Genomic DNA, 18,105 nt, shown 5'->3' on the forward strand with positions numbered 1-18,105 from the left:
TTTGTTTCTTAGATAGAGTCTCGCTCTGTTGCCCAGGCTGGAGTGCAGTGGCATGAGCTAGGCTCATTCCAACCTCCGCCTCCCGGACTCAAGCAATTCCTGCTGAGCAATTCCTGCCTCAGCCTTCCAAGTAGCTGGGACTACAGGTGCATAACACCACACCTGGCTAATTTTTGTATTTTTAGTAGAGACTGGGTTTCACCATGTTGGCCAGGCTGATCTTGAATTCCTGACCTCAGGTGATCCAACCGCCTCAGTCTCTCAAAGTGCTGGGATTATAGATGTGAGCCACTGCACCCAGCCTCTCCTGCTTTTCTGAATAAACAAAGTATTGGAGATATTAAGCAACCTGGCCAAGTTCACCAAGATCATGAGAGATGCAGTAGTCTGAATGTCATACTATACTGTTTCGAGGCTTGTTGGGTGGGGGAGAATTTATGAAGACTCATTTATAATGCTGCACAGTAGGAGTGGAGAGAGAGTGGAGGTGAGCCTAACACTTTTGGATGTCTTTTTTTTTTTTTTTTTGGAAGCAATCTATTTAAGAAAGAAAGAGACTGAGGACCTAAGCTAGAATAAAAGTGATAGAAATTTAAAATTATGTATGGATACTAGAAATATTGAAAAATCTAAATTAAGAAGACTAGCTAACTGACTACACAGGAGCTGAAAGGGAAAGTGTGCATAATGAGACAGAAGAGAATTTACTAAATAGGATACAGTTTATTCTACTTTTAAGGATCAACATAAAAGGAAGTTACTCAAACTTAGAGAAAATTTCTACAATGTTTTAATAGCTGTTTTATGAAAGAAAGTCTAATTTAACCTGCTATTCTTCTCATTTGTTAAAAAGAAGAACAAGAAAAAGTATATTTTTTCTTTAGACTCGATTATTCTAGGAAATTTAGTTCTTCAAACTCTAAATTATTGTTTTCTTTTTATGTTTTCCATATATTTCCTCTTCTCATATATTGAAGAATAATTAGCTAGATTTAGTCATATTAAATGTTCAAGTGCCACAAGTGTCTCTGATGTAAATGATCTGACACTAATAAAAATAAGTTTTCCAAGTGATTCATTTTGTAAAACATTCCCAGATTGCTATATTGTAACTTTTTCTGCCCTCTCTGCCATAAAACATGGCATATAAAGACAGGTTCTCTTATCTCAGAGTAACTTATTTAATTCACAAAAAGATCACTAATTCATTAACTTATCAAAGAACTGCTAAAATACACTGAACTGCTCCTAGTCCCCACCCTGTTCTGCCAATCCTGGGTGCCCATCAAGCAGTCAACTAGATAAAGAAAGCCCTGGATATAGAAAGTCTTTCATTAGGCCACCACCGCTTTGCAGCCGCCATACACTTTTTGCCCTTCTCTCTGCTCTTATAGGCTCCACAGGCTGTCAAGTGGTTGCTGGTCTGTACAGTTTCATATCTTGCTGGTCTATACAGTTTCATATCTGATTTTTTACTCTGAAATGAAGTCCTTGTCTCAAATGTGGCTGAACAATCTTCATTTTCACCAGTAGGTGGGGAAACTCATTTCTTTTTGCTTATTGTCATTTCTTTTTTTTTCTTAGAAGAAAGTATAGCATTCTTTCCTATGGTCTTTCCCACAATACCACTTATGTGCTCTGGGTTTCTGTTTACTGCCTCCTAGGGTGTAACAATGAGGAAATCAGGAGGAAGATATTTTGGGAAATAAGAAGCTCAGTTTTAAACCTGTTGATTACGTTAAAGAATACAAATCAAGGAGATAAAAATCAATTTATTTAAAAATGTTCTTTACATGGGATAAGAGAAAACTGGTGGCCTTTGAGAAATATCTTGAATTGAAAAGTGAAGTAAACATAGAAGCCAAATTTTAAATAAGTATTCAGATGACAAAATGATCATATATACTCTACATTTCATTTCTTGTGGATGAGACAGCACATATAAAATAATATAGAATGAAGTCTACTCTGTTTTTAAAGATCAACAGAAAAGAAATCACTCCAACTTTCTGGATAACCAACTACAATGTTTTAATAATTTTTCAATTAATGAAAGTCTTTTTAATCTACCATATTTGATTTAGCAGTTATACGTGTGACATAAACATGGAGAACACCAGTCATCATTTTCCACTTGCAAAGAAAAATGGGGTTTTCTTTTTTAGACTTCATTTTTTGAGAAAAGCTCATTCTTCAAAATAGATATTGTTCTTATAGTTTTCTTCCAATGTATTTTTCAAACACGTTCCCCTCTCTTATTATGGAAGAATCACTAACTAGCTTTGGCCAAGGAAGTTAAATGTTTAAGGATAAAGAGTTCTTAGTTCAAGAAATGGAGACTCATTTGTCAGAAGTAAGACACTAGAGGATGGGTATTGGGTAGCTCACAGCAGTATACAGGAGTCAAGATGACAGTGATCTGGCTAAAAATTAAAATGTACATTATTACCCTTGAGCCTCAATACATGTGTTAAAGGGATAGATGTGGACTGACATGCTTTGATATTTTTTGTAGAACTTTTGGCTTCCTTAGTGCCTTTATCGCAGCTTATACAATCAGAGAGTTCACAAAGCTGGGCATGCATTCTCATGTTAAGAAGCAAAGAAAAATTAAAAAATTGAAAATTAGAATTGGTTTGACCAGTTTTTACTCTTTTTGCTAATCAATTCTGTAAAAATATGGACATATATACTGACTAAACTTAAGACATTCAACATTATATGTCAACCCAGATGCTATGATTAAGATGTAAAATCAGAAAATCTGAGTCTAGATCATTTGTTTCACTATTAAATAATTTTCACAACTATTAACAGTCTTCATCAATACATTAATGGGCCAAATTAACTATCACTAAAAAATTCCAATGAATTATTTTTAATACTTTATTTTACAAATTTTATTTAGCAAAATAAGTGTAGTAAGTAAAAGGTAGCTCAATTCCACAATCATTGTGTAGGTAAAGCTGTAGAAGAAAGATGCCTATTTTATTGGAAATAGTTTATAATTACCATGAAAATACTCAGTTCAACCTGATACACTACACAATCTAAGTCTACTTAAAAATATGTGGTGGTATTTAATTTATTATCATGAATTAGGTATCTCGCTAAAGTTCTACTTCAAAGAAAACCTAAGTATGTCAGTCCAAGTATACCCATTTAACAAATGTACTGATGCTCAAAGATATTAACACACATTTTATTCTCAAGTCTGGGACATTGTCATCTTGACCCCTGTATACTGCTGTTAAACACAGAGGATTTACTTCGAAGCTTTCATTTAAGGAATTGAGTTATTATCCTTTGCTTGACCTTTGTCTATGGCATATTTATCACAGTGCCCTGTAAAACCATAATGTGTGAGAAAAGTGAGAAAAGGAAGTAATATATTTGTGATTTATAAAGAAAGAAGGAATACATATAAATCAGACTTTTAAAATGCATTAATAGGTACCTCTTACATAATTCATTTATAGTCTCAAAATCTCTCCCTAAAAATGGTTTTTGTATGTTTTTAAAACAAACATTAGCAAAAGTTACTTCAAATTAATCATGGTCTATGATTTCCAGTATCTATTGCCAGATACTGTTTATATTTATTACTAGGAAGAAAAGGGGGAAGCAGCATTATTTTTTAAAGTACAGAAAGAAATAGTTTTCAAGCTGTTCCCGTAATGAGCTAGAAATAGTAACCCTGTCAAATTTAATATAAAAATAGTGTTATAAGCCTATGGTATCTATTTATTACTGGAGAACAAAAGCCTTCATCCATTTCCTTTAGAGAATGACATTTTTGTAATTCGCTGCCCATTTCATTTGTTCCAAAGGCCTTCGTGGGGTGACAAATATCCCACAGAAATGGCTACTGATACTTGATAGGATAATGTGCAGCCCCTCAGGACAAGGGCAGAGGCAGCAAACTTATCATCCTTTAGTTTAGCTTAGCATGGGTCAGTAACAGCGCCAGAGGTGACAGAAGATGTTAAAGTGTGGGAAGCAAGAGCTGAAAGCTGTAGGAGGGGAGTTTTTATAGTTTATCCTTTCTTTTGCCAAGAAGCTACGGAGACAGCTTGAATCACATTGTTGATTTGGTTCACTGCACGCCGCACTAACTGTTTCTGGAAAAGAAGAGCAAGGGGGAGAAAATCCAACACTTATGGGTCATTCTCACCAACAGCATGTGGCAGTTCAACATGTCCTATAGGAGGAGGAAATGCATATTTAATATTTTAGTTTCAAGTTCATATTTTAAGAATGCATTATCCTGCTGGAAGGTCTGTGGTGAATAATCAGTAGGACATCGTTTTATCAACCTGATAATCTTGCAGAGGAAAAAGCGATAACAATGTCTTTCATTTGGGAATTTTCACAATATTGTTTTCTGTGTTAGTGTGGATAAAAAATGACTAGTATGACTCTTCTTAAAATTTTTAACTTACAAATGTTCCAAAAATGTTGTACTTTAAATTTATCATTAGCATTTGTCCATTAAGGACAATTGACTTGCATGAAATCTGAATATACATATTTTATTCCCAAGAAAATTAAATCAGAATAGAACTCTCCCTTAGAATATCATAAAAGAATGATATGCACCAGCTGGTATATTACTTCTGATTCTATTAAAAGATCATGTGATCAAATTCTTCTAAACACTTCTCAGTTTTAAAAAAAGAAGAAAGTAAAAAGAAAAACATAAGTTCTTCATTAGGCAGGTATCTCTCATCATGGCTGTCATTGCACACAGTGACACTCACGGAAATATGATGGTTATGTTCTGATGTCTCTAATAGCACATCTGGTAAAATGATTCTGTTTTTGCAATATTGAGAAATCACTTTTTTATGTTACATGTGATTTGAATTAATTCATTTTAAAATTTCATTTATATGATGCAAAAATTCCTGAATAACTGATAGGAAAAAGAACTAAAAATTGTGACCTTGTTTCATGAGCAAGATGTCAGCTCCACCTGAGTAACAGTTTTGATGAGTATCTGAAGCATGATGTCCTGCATTAGAACTGTCAGGGCTTCTTTGATACATTTATTTCTCTTCTTTAAGCAGAAGAAAAAGGTCAACTTCTGGATTTGTTTCTGCCAATAATAATAAAATGTGTGTTATCAACAGATAACAATATTAGAACTTAAATATATTAGGATAGTTTTAATGGAGTAGTAAAATTATTTGCAGTTTGATATGAATATAAGGCATGTTATAAAGTATGGAGCATTTTCTGGCAGACTCCTTTTATTCCAAGCATATCTGGAAAATTACATAATGCTGAACTGCAGGAAGATGAAGACAAACTGATGCCTACTTTGACATAAGTATGTTAAATAGTTCACATACTTTATCTCTGAAAACGTGGTTGTATGCTCCTAATAACACTATTGCTGGCTAAAATTTATACAGTACTTTTTCCATTGAGTTAGAAATTGTTCCCTTTTCAGAGAGAGGTTCATGCTTATTTCCAATGCCAAAGAGCTTGTTTTAGTTTTGAAGGTAAATTGAACAAGTGATTGCTTTCATATATCATGTAATTCCTTACATGTTGATGGCTGTAACTTTTCTACTTAACACATTTTATTCCTTACCATGCCTGTCACTGGTTTAAACAATCTGCGGGTAATTGATTTCTTCTGTAAAACAGATAACATTTGCTTAAAGCTCTTCTGATAGCTTTACAGCCTCTGCATTAGGAGAAGCACTTCCGTCACCACTGACATTCTTATAAAATATAATTATTGTATATCCATCAAAGACTAAAAGAAAAGGGGAATAGGAAAAGGCAGTGCAAATATTTCCTGACTTCAGCATTCACACCATTCATATTACTAGCAGTTCCCAGAACACCACTCTTTACCTTGTTTCACTGCCTTAGGCATACGACCTACACTCCTTTTGTATTTTATTGTTTATTTAAGCAAACAACAAACACACGTTAGTATTTTTCAAATGGTAACATATGTTTAATTCATTAGGTTTATCTGCCCCCTCCCCAAAATCTTTAATTTGAGGAGTGACTATTTCTCAACTGTGGTTCACATTTTTACTCATGACTTCAGAAAAGTTAATATGTAGCAAGTCCTCTAAATAAACAGCTTTATAATACACATTAATTGAAAACAAATAAATTCATATTGTCAGAATTTTTCCTTTTTAAAATTTTTTTGTTGTTTTGTCTTCCTTTCTCATGATCAAACCAGTTGACATTTTTTATCTATTTCAAAGACACTTGAATAAAAGAGGAGAGTGTTGTAACTCTTTGTAATGAGTTGTTCTGCAATTTAAGATAACCAATTTGACTTTTTTTTTATTATTTAAGTTTTAGGATACATGTGCACAACGTGCAGGTTTGTTACATATGTGTACATGTGACATGCTGGTGTGCTGCACCCATTAACTCGTCATTTAACGTTAGGTATATCTCCTAATGCTATCCTTTCCCCCTCCCCACACCCCACAACAGGCCCCGGTGTGTGATGTTCCCCTTCCTGTGTCCATGCGTTCTCATTATTCAGTTCCCACCTATGAGTGAGAACATGCAGTGTTTGGTTTTTTGTCCTTGCGATAGTTTGCTGAGAATGATGGTTTCCAGCTTCATCCATGTCCCTACAAAGGACATGAACTCATCATTTTTTATGGCTGCATACTATTCCATGGTGTATATGTGCCACATTTTCTAAAACCACTCTATCATTGTTGGACATTTGGGTTGGTTCCAAGTCTTTGCTATTGTGAATTCTGCCGCAATAAATATACGTGTGCGTGTGTCTTTATAGCAGCATGATTTATAATCCTTTGGGTATATACCCAGTAATGGGATGGCTGGGTCAAATGGTATTTCTAGTTCTAGATCTCTCAGGAATTGCCACACTGTCTTCCACAATGGTCGAACTAGTTTACAGTCCCACCAACAGTGTAAAAGTGTTCCTATGTCTCCACATCCTCTCCAGCACCTGTTGTTTCCTGACTTTTAATGATCGCCATTCTAACTGGTGTGAGATGGTATCTCATTGTGGTTTTGATTTGCATTTCTCTGACGGCCAGTGATGATGAGCATTTTTTCGTGTGTCTTTTGGCTGCATAAATGTCTTCTTTTGAGAAGTGTCTGTTCATATCCTACGCGCACTTGCAAATGGGGTTGTTTTTTTCTTGTAAATTTGTTTGAGTTCATTTTAGATTCTGGATATTAGCCCTTTGTCAGATGAGTAGATCGCAAAAATTTTCTCCCATTCTGTAGGTTGCCTGTTCACTCTGATGGTAGCTTCTTTTGCTGTGCAGAAGCTCTTTAGTTTAATTAGATCCCATTTGTCAATTTTGGCTTTTGTTGCCATTGCTTTTGGTGTTTCAGACATGAAGTCCTTGCCCATGCCTATGTCCTGAATGGTATTACCTAGGTTTTCTTCTAGGGTTTTTATGGTTTTAGGTTTAACATTTAAGTCTTTAATCCATCTTGAATTAATTTTTGTATAAGGTGTAAGGAAGGGATCCAGTTTCAGCTTTCTGCATATGGCTAGCCAGTTTTCCCAGCACCGTTTATTAAATAGGGAATCCTTTCCCCATTGCTTGTTTTTGTCAGGTTTGTCAAAGATCAGATAGTTGTAGATATGTGGCATTATTTCTGAGGGCTCTGTTCTGTTCCATTGATCTATATCTCTGTTTTTGTACCAGTACCATGCTGTTTTGGTTACTGTAGCCTTGTAGTATAGTTTGAAGTCAGGTAGCGTGATGCCTCCAGCTTTGTTCTTTTGGCTTAGGATTGACTCGGCCATGCGGGCTCTTTTTTGGTTCCATATGAACTTTAAAGTAGTTTTTTCCAATTCTGTGAAGAAAGTCATTGGTAGCTTGATGGGGATGGCATTGAATCTATAAATTATGTTGGGCAGTATGGCCATTTTCACAATATTGATTCTTCCTACCCATAAGCATGGAATGTTCTTCCATTTGTTTGTATCCTCTTTTATTTCATTGAGCAGTGGTTTGTAGTTCTCCTTGAAGAGGTCCTTCACATCCTTTGTAAGATGGATTCCTAGGTATTTTATTCTCTTTGAAGCAATTGTGAATGGGAGGTCACTCATGATTTGGCTCTCTGTTTGTCTCTTATTGGTGTATAAGAATGCTTGTGATTTTTGCACATTGATTTTGTATCCTGAGATTTTGCTGAAGTTGCTTATCAGCTTAAGGAGATTTTGGGCTGAGACAATGGGGTTTTCTAGATATACAATCATGTCATCTGCAAACAGGGTCAATTTGACTTCGTCTTTTCCTAATTGAACACCCTTTATTTCTTTCTCCTTCCTGATTGCCCTGGCCAGAACTTCCAACACTATGTTGAACAGGAGTGGTGAGAGAGGGCATCTGTGTCTTGTGCCCGTTTTCAAAGGGAATGCTTCCAGTTTTTGCCCATTCAGTATGATATTGGCTGTGGGTTTGTCATAGATAGCTCTTATTATTTTCAGATACATCCCATCAATACCTAATTTATAGAGAGTTTTTAGCATGAAGGGTTGTTGAATTTTGTCAAAGGCCTTTTCTGCATCTATTGAGATAATCCTGTGGTTTTTGTCGTTGGTTCTGTTTATATGCTGGATTACGTTTATTGATGTGCATGTGTTGAACCAGCCTTGCATCCCAGGGATGAAGCCCACTTGATCATGGTGGATAAGCTTTTTGATGTGCTGCTGGATTCGGTTTGCCAGTATTTTATTGAGGATTTTTGCATCAATGTTCATCAGGGATATTGGTCTAAAATTCTCTTTTTTTGTTGTGTCTCTGCCAGGCTTTGGTATCAGGATGATGCTGGCCTCATAAAATGAGTTAGGGAGGATTCCCTCTTTTTCTATTGATTGGAATAAGTTTCAGAAGGAATGGTACCAGCTCCTCCTTGTACCTCTGGTAGAATTCAGCTGTGAATCCATCTGGTCCTGGACTTTTTTTGGTTGGTAAGCTATTAATTATTGCTTCAATTTGAGAGCCTGTTATTGGTCTACTCAGAGATTCAACTTCTTCCTGGTTTAGTCTTGGGATGGTGTATGTGTCGAGGAATTTATCCATTTCTTCTAGATTTTCTAGTGTATTTGCATAGAGGTGTTTATAGTATTCTCTGATGGTAGTCTATATTTCTGTGGGATCGGTGGTGATATCCCCTTTATCATTTTTTATTGCGTGTGTTTGATTCTTCTTTCTTTTCTTCTGTATTAGTCTGGCTAACGGTCTATCAATTTTGTTAATCTTTTCAAAAAACCAGCTCCTGGATTCACTAATTTTTTGAAGGGTTTTTTGTGTCTCTATTTCCTTCATTTCTGCTCTGATCTTAGTTATTTCTTGCCTTCTGCTAGCTTTTGAATGTGTTTGCTCTTGCTTCTCTAGTTCTTTTAATTGTGATGTTAGGGTGTCAATTTTAGATCTTTCCTGCTCTCTCTTGTGGGCATTTAGTGCTATAAATTTCCCTCTACACACTACTTTGAATGTGTCCCAGAGATTCTGGTATGTTGTGTCTTTGTTCTCGTTGGTTTCAAAGAACATCTTTATTTCTGCCTTCATTTCGTTATGTAGCCGCTAGTCATTCAGAAGCAGGTTGTTCAGTTTCCATGTAGTTGAGCAGTTTTGAGTGAGTTTCTTAATTCTGAGTTCTTGTTTGATTGCACTGTGGTCTGAGAGACAGTTTGTTACAATTTCTGTTCTTTTACATTTGCTGAGGAGTGCTTTACTTCCAAGTACGTGGTCAATTTTGGAATAGGTGTGGTGTGGTGCTGAAAAAATGTATATTCTGTTGATTTGGGGTGCAGAGTTCTGTAGATGTCTATTACGTCCGCTTGGTGCAGAGCTGAGTTCAATTCCTGGATATTGACTTGGTTTTTTAAATTATTCAGTGTGTGTATGTGCATATATGAGATAAAACTATAGAAAGGAAAGGAATTACAGAATGTTTCATGAAAAATTAATTGTTTTTTTAGGTATCTAATAGAGATGACTTGATTTTTTTCCTTTGTCTTTCGTTGCCCTAAAAATAATCTGTATACAGTAGAAGGCTGACTATTTCTCAAATACAAAATGTCTGTTGACTGAAAAAGTGCACTACAAACTGAATATGTTGATAAAGGGGAGATAAACCAACATGGAAGCCAGAAATAAATCCACACACTTGCAGTCAACTCATTTTTGACAAAGGCATTAAGAACATACACTGGAGAAAGGACAGTCTCTTACAACTTGCTGGGAAAACTGGATACCTATATAAAGAAAAAGGAAATTATATTCTCATCTTTCACCATATATAAAAATCAACTCAGAATGGATTAAAAACTTAAATATAAGACCTGAAAGTATGAAACGATTAGGAGAAAACATGGGGGAAACTCTCCAGGACATTGGTTTGGACAAACATATTTTTGATAAGACCTCAAAAGCACACTCAACAAAAGCACAAGCAGACAAATGGGATTATGTCAAGCTAAAAATCTTCCACATAGCAAAGAAACAATAAAGTGAAGAGACATCCTACAGAATTTTACAAAAAAATGTTTGCGAACCATACATCTGACGGGATTAGTTGCCAGAATACATAAGGAACTCAAGTAGGTCAATAACAAAAGAAATTTTTTGATTTAAAGATGGACAAAAGACCTGAATAGACATTTCTCAAAAGAAGACATACAGATGGCCAACAGATATATGAAAAAATGCTCAACATCACTAATCATCAGAAAAATGCCAATCAAAACCACAATAAGATATTATTAACTAGTTGGGATAGCTATCATCAAAAAGACAAAAAATAACAATTCTGGTGAGGATTAGGAGAAAAAACGAAGGCTTATACATCGTTGGTAGAAATGTAAAGTAGTGTAGCTATTATGGAAGACATGTCTGGAGGTTCCTTAAAAAACTAAAAATAGAGATACCAAATAATCCACTAATCCTACTACTGAATATATATCCAAAAGAAAGAAAATCAGTATGTCAAAGAGATATCTGCATTCTCATCTTTTATTGAAGCACTATTCACAATAGCCGAAATATGGAATTGACCTAACTGTTCATGTGAATGGTTAAAGTGTGATATATATAATGTGTATATATACATATACACTAGTGTATATGTACATATACACTAGTGTATATGTACATATACACTTGTGTATATTGTGTGTGTGTGTATATTGTGTGTGTGTGTATGTGTATATATATATATGTATATATATATGTAATGAAATATTTAGCCAGAAAAAAGAATTATATCCTGTCATTTGCTACAGCAAGGATGAAACTGGAGGACATTATGTTAAGTGAAATAAACCAGGCATAGAAAGACAAATATCTCATGTTCTCACTCATATATGGGAGCTAAAAAAAAAAAAAAAAAATTTGAACTCAAATCAATAAGGAGTAGAATGATGGTTACCAGAGGCTTAGAAGGGTAGTAGGGAGGCAGAGATAAAGAGCGGTTGGTTAAAAGGTACAACGTTATAGTTAGCTAGAAGGAATGACTTCTAGTATTTAATAGCATAGTATGAAAATTATAGATAATAACTTATTGTATATTTAAAAACAGCTAGAAGATAAAAGGCCTAATGTTCCTAATACAAAGAAAAGATAAATGTCTGAGGTGATGGATATCCTAATTACCCAGATTTGATCATTATACATTGTATACAGGTATCAAACTATCACTTGTAACTAAAAAATATGCACTAATATTACATATTAATTAAAAACCCAGAATGAGTAGTTCATTTAAATTAATAGAGACTTGTCTATTAGATTTGGGTGCTGTTTTAGTTTAGCATCTACTGTCAATATTTAGGAGTGGTATTATATAGAATTATAAATGACCAAACCAACAAATGTTTTCTGTTTTGCTATCATAGCTCATTTTGACCTTTTTCACTTTCAAGTGGAAATACTGAATAATAAGTGCAAAATTAGCATTTTAATCTTTTACATTTTTCTATTTTATTAGAATTACTCTTTATACCTCATATATTAATCACTGTTCTGCCTGTAGTTTGTATGTTTTCCACGCTAAATTTTATGGTTTTGGAAGAGCAACTGTCTATATATCTAATTCTCAGATTTATTTTTTATTTATATTATTTTAATTCTGTTTCTTGATTTAAAACTAAGAGTAAGTTTGACTTATCTTTGGCCTTGGGACTCAGGGAAAGCTATAAATTTGGTGGTAAGCACTCAAATTATTCTAGTCACCTGCTTCAGCTTCATTGTCTGTTTTGCTATGCACCCCTTCCCGTAACTTCAGCTACGACCTCCCAGATGTCCTCCATTCTGCCATCCCACTTCCACTTCCAGCGTTCTGCTAGGCAATCCTATAATCTGTAATCATAGAGAACACCACTTTGTCACCTTGCTTCAACCTGATGTCTTTGGAAGACCTATATCTTCCAGGAAGTCTTTGTGTGTAGTGATCAGAGGAGAGCTGACACCTTCCGTGTCCTTACACTTCTACTCTTCTTCAGTGAAACTTTTTATAACTCCCACAATTGTATCATTTATCTTTAAATGAGTTCATGATCATATTTTAGTATCTGCTCCTTTTTAGTTATTGTGCCACATAACAAAGACTGATTCCTTCAAGTAAGTGTCATCAGTTCTGATAGTAAACTGCCCGAGTAGTTCTTTTTATCCAGTGCCCATGGTAGCATTTTATGTAAATTGATAACCAATAAATATATTTTAATTATGATGGCATTATACATTTTTTGAGTGTAACAGAGAGTCAGCAGTAGATGATATAATGCCATTCTTTCAAAAATTAGAAATGTTATTAAGAGATTCAAATTTAAGATCATCATTTGTTTCTTTTCCCTTGATTGATTTAGGGCTTTAAGAAATTTGCAAGTTTTATGATTTACTTTCTTAATAAAGTACATGTGTTGAGTGCACATAAAGTTACGTTCTCTGATTTTTTTTTTCTTTGGACTAACTCTATGTGACATCAGATCATCAGATGATGAGGAGGAGGAAAAAAATTAATCTTCAAAATGTTTCATCTTGACAACCAAACTGTTTCATCTTAACAATTGCCATCCTCTAAATTTTTAGTAATGTTCTAAAATGGTTTAAACTCTCCCTGAGGATCTTGGCATATGTTTGGACTGCAAGTTCTCTGGAGAAATACAGTGCAGTTTTAAAATTGACTTTGTATAGAAGTTCGAGATACAGCCCTAGGTTAAACGATGTTTTTACAAAAATGATGAATAAAAGGTGGTTACTTCAGGTCCCCAGTTCTCCATCATACCATTATGATTAACTTGTGTTTACTATATCAATAATACCTGAAATTTGATTCACTTCTTGACTTGGTGGGATATCAGTCAGAAGTGAATAATGCTGCATTACTAATTTGAGTAATTAGTAATGTCAAATTTGAAAAGTCAAAGCATTTGAAAAGTCAAAGCAAAAAGAATTGAGAGCATTGCACTAATATGTAAAAAGTAATCCAATGTGATGGAAGGAAGGATTCCTATTAGTGATTTATTCTTGAGAAAGTGCTTCTTTTTTTTTTATTATACTTTAAGTTCTAGGGTACATGTGCACAATGTGCAGGTTTGTTACATATGTATACATGTGCCATGTTGGTGTGCGGCACCCATTAACTTGTCATTTACGTTAGGTATATCTCCTAATGTTTTCCCTCCCCCCTCCCCCCACCCCATGGCAGCACTATTCACAATAGCAAAGACTTGGAACCAACCCAAATGTCCATCAATGATAGACTGGATTAAGAAAATGTGGCACATATACACCATGGAATACTATGCAGCCATAAAAACGGATGAGTTCATGTCCTTTGTAGGGACGTGGATGAAGCTGGAAACCATCATTCTCAGCAAACTATCGCAAGAGCAAAAAACCAAACACCACATGTTCTCACTCAGAGGTGGGAATTGAACAATGAGAACACTTGGACACAGGAAGGGGAACATCACACACCGAGAAAGTGCTTCTAAGTTTAATATTAAATGCCTTTCTCGAGTTCCTAAGTGAGCTCTTCCAAGTGACTTATGAGTTGAAGTCATTTCACCTTTGGGTATTTGAGTGAAGTGCTTAATTTCCCTTCTAGCAAAAGATAATGTTGAGACTTGTGTTAATACAGTATTCCTATTTTAATTGACATATATTCTATATGATAGTAGTGCAAAGATCCTGATTTTTTTATTTGAAAAGGTAAAAAGCTTCATAAACATAAAAATTGTATATCAGAAAACCTACATGCTTACCTATTACTATCTTTTTCAAGTATAGGTCTTCAAGGTCCCCATTTAAATACTTGTACCTTTGTAAGATGTGTCCTGAGAATGTGAAATGATGACAGTTTCAGGCAGCATGTTTTAGCAGTAAAATGCTGATTGCTTTGATTCCTCCCAGGTGATCAGCACAAGACAGGAATCAAGAGCATTGTGTTAACAGACATGTAACTACAGCAATATAGCCGGTGTGCCTGAGAACTGTCCACTTCCTTTGCTGCAGATCTCAGCCACTTGGTCTGCGTTGTGACTTACCAAGTGGCCACAGGCGTTGCCAAGCTGAATGCTTCATGCTGTGACAGGGTAGAGAGGAGCTGCTTAACATGGGAGAATAGAGTGTACTGGGCACTGGGTGAGGCAGGTGCCAAAAAAGTCACATCTGTTTCAAAGCAGGAGGATCTTTGGTGTGTGTGTGTGTGTGTGTGTTTGATATGTTAGCTTAGTTCATTCTATTCCTTCCTTTCCATGTTGTCTCTATTTCTTGTTCTTATAAAACTGGAGAAATATTTTTCTTTGTAATTCTGATTTTTCATCTGTGGTCCCAGTGCCTGAAACATAGTGAACCTTCAATAAATGTATGTAATATAAATGAATGCATGGATGTGTATAAGTCATAAGTGCTTAGACATTACTGCAGTTCTAGACAAACACTGACATTCGTGGCTATCAGATCCAGTGGGGATATTCCCAATAGCCATGTAAAATCCTAACTTCATGTAAAGACCTTTTGGGAAATGCGGTAATATCAGAAAGAAGAAAATCTAAGTCTCTAATATTTTACTTATGTTATTGCAATGCTGAAACATTGAACAAAAAACATTTGACATTTTTAGAACAAGTCTGAGTCTCTCTAGTTGTAGATAAAATGCTACAGTCACTAGTTTCAATGGTTTCCCCTCAGGAAGAGGCAAAATGTAGAAGGAAACAACAATCACGAGGGAATGATAGACCCTGAATAGTTACAAATATGTTTTCAAGAGTCACTCTTAGGAGGAATTCTAAATCATTTTATAAGGGAATTCTAACAAGGGCAGGGACCAGGGGATTTGTGTAGGACAATGAGATGACTTAAGCAGAATAGAGCCTTTCCATCCCCTGGAATACCAGGGCTCCTTGTTTTCTATCTAGGGTCTCCTTTCAGTTTCTGTCATTCAAAAGTCTGAGGCTACTACAGATTCCAAGAAAGGTTAGATCACTTTCAAGTGGCAGTCACAATTGTAGGAGTAAGGAGGTCTTCTTTCCTGCATGGGTAGCAGGTAAGATCCCTTAACAATAGAAAAAGGTACAGGCTAGAACTGGAGAGTAGGTAATTTATATGTTGGCAAGTTTCCAGAATTTCTGTTTTCAGTTCTTTATTTTGGAAAAAAATAACAAAACACATCTATGTAAAAGACTTCAAATTTTCTACATTTTTCATAGCATTGTTTATAGTGACTATTTAAAATTAAACTATAATAGTAGACAACAGTTCCAAGAAACCTCACTCAATTAAGAATCCAAATATAATGTTGGTTCCTGTAAGAAGAGAGGTTTTTGTTTTTGTTTGTTTGTTGTTTTTTGAGATGGAGTCTTGCTCTGTCACCTGGGTTGGAGTGCAGTGGCTCATTCTCGGCTCACTGCAACCTCTGCCACCCAGGCTATAGCAATTCAAGAAAAGAGTTTTTACTAATGACATGGCTAGAGACAAACGAGTGAACAATAATGCTGTTATAATTGTGCTTTGGTTTACAAATTATTTGAGATTTTCATAGCACTAAATAATACTAAAGGCAGATTACTTAATTAGTTCAGTCAGATATTGATAAGCCACTAACACCCCAAACTATTACTTATTACTGTTTCTTATTTTTCCATCCAAATCAGAAAAGAATATTTTTTTCTATGGCTTACATCTCTGGAAGATACTTGAAATTTGCAGGCCTAAAATAAGACATTTTGAGGTAAATTTGCTTATATTCTATAAAGTTTGAGGTATTTCTTCTTGGAAAAAAAAGGTCTGTTTTATTTGCAGTCTCTTGGCAAAGCCTTAGGAGTCATAGAAAGATATAATCAAGGATACGCTGAAGATGCATGGAAAATGCTCAGGTAAAATGATGCAAAAATTCCCACAGCCCTAGAAGACCATCATATCAACATCATTGCTAAAAACATCTTTCTGGTGGTAGAGAAAGTAACATATTTCACCACTGAATAGATTTCATCTGTTCTGTCTCTCTTAGCCCATTAATGAGAAAGAGAAAGAGAGTGTGAGAGAAGAGGAATTGAAGCAGGTAGAACAGTCCTGAACTCCACCTGAAGCTTAGGATGAAGCCCAGGAACATCCAGCCTAGATCATTTGACCAACAGCCAACTTGCAGATTGGTAGGCATGGATAAAATAATTGTCAATTTAAGACCCTAAGAAGTGTAGGAGTGGTTTGTTACTCAGCACTACTATGGAAATAGCGAACTGATACATGTGCTAACGGTAATTTTTAGTGGGGTTCATCAAGTACAGTTTATCCACACAGACATATTGAAAGATATTGATTTCTAATTTTGGTATTGATACAATACAGTACAACACCAATACAATACAAAGGTATTGATTGCTGATTTCACTACTGTATTAAAGCGACATATCCTACTAATTACTAAGAATAATAAAACAACTCTGTAGCTTCATATGAAGAAGTAGCCATTACAACCTAGCTCTAAAAATAGTACATAAAGAACCAAATAATGATGGTTGTAACAATTTTACTTTTGTGGAAACACTATTTTTGTTCAACTTTTATTTTGTATTGAAGGAGCACATGTGCAAGTGTGTTACCTGGATAAATGTGTGATGCTAAGGTTTGGGGTATGAATCATCCCATCACCCAGGTACTGAAAATAGTACCCACCAGTTAGTTTTTCAACCCTTGCCACACTCCCTACCTCCCCCACTAGTAGTTCATGTTGCTACAAAGGACATATTTTTCATCTTTTTTATGGCTGCCTATTATTCCATGGTGTATATGTACCATATTTTCTGTGTCCAATCCACCACTAATGGGAACCTAGTTTAATTCCATATCTTTGCTATTTGTGAATAGTGCTGCAATGAACATGTGAGTGCATGTGTCTTTTTGGTAGAATGATTTGGTATTTTGGATATATACACAGTAATGGGATTGCTGGGTTGTATGATAATTCTGCATTAAGTTCTTTGAGACATTACCAAACTGCTTTTCATAGTGGTTGAACTAATTTACATTCCCACTAACAATGTATAAGCATTCCCTTTTCTCCACAGCCTAGTTAGCATGTGTTATTTTTTGAATATTTATTTTTTTATTTTGAGACAGAGTTTGACTCTTGTTGCCCAGGCTGGAGTGCAATGGCACGATCTTGGCTCACTGCAACCTCTGCCTCCCGGTCCAAGCGATTCTTCTGCCTCAGCCTCCCAAGTAGCTGGGATTACAGGCTCCTGCCACCACACTCAGCTAATTTTTTGTACTTTTAGTAGAGATTGGGTTTCAACATGTTGACCAGGCTGGTCTCGAACTCCTTACCTCAAGTGATCTGCCTACCTCGGCCTCCCAAAGTGCTGTAATTACAGGCGTGAGCCACTGCGCCAGGCCTTGTTTTATAAATTTTTAATGGTAGCTGTTCTAACTGGTGTGAGATGGTACCTCATTGTGGTTTTGATTTGTACTTCTCTAATGATTAGTGATGAGGAACATTTTTTCATATGTTTGTTGGCCACTTAATATGTCTTCTTTTGAGAAATGTCTGTTCATGTTGTTAGCTCATTTTTAAATAGCATTATTTTGGTTTTTGTTTTTTCAGTTGTTTAAGTTCCTTACA

At 35.3% G+C, this 18,105-nt stretch overlaps 1 long non-coding RNA gene across 2 annotated transcripts in view; it reads left to right on the plus strand.

Moving 5' to 3' along the window:
• Positions 1–18,105, plus strand: part of LOC129534551 (uncharacterized) — a 964,006-nt gene that overhangs the window by 617,423 nt on the left and 328,478 nt on the right. The window lies entirely within an intron of this gene.

Source organism: Gorilla gorilla, chromosome 5 (genome assembly GCF_029281585.2).
Source record: "Gorilla gorilla gorilla isolate KB3781 chromosome 5, NHGRI_mGorGor1-v2.1_pri, whole genome shotgun sequence".
Lineage (NCBI taxonomy): Eukaryota > Metazoa > Chordata > Mammalia > Primates > Hominidae > Gorilla > Gorilla gorilla.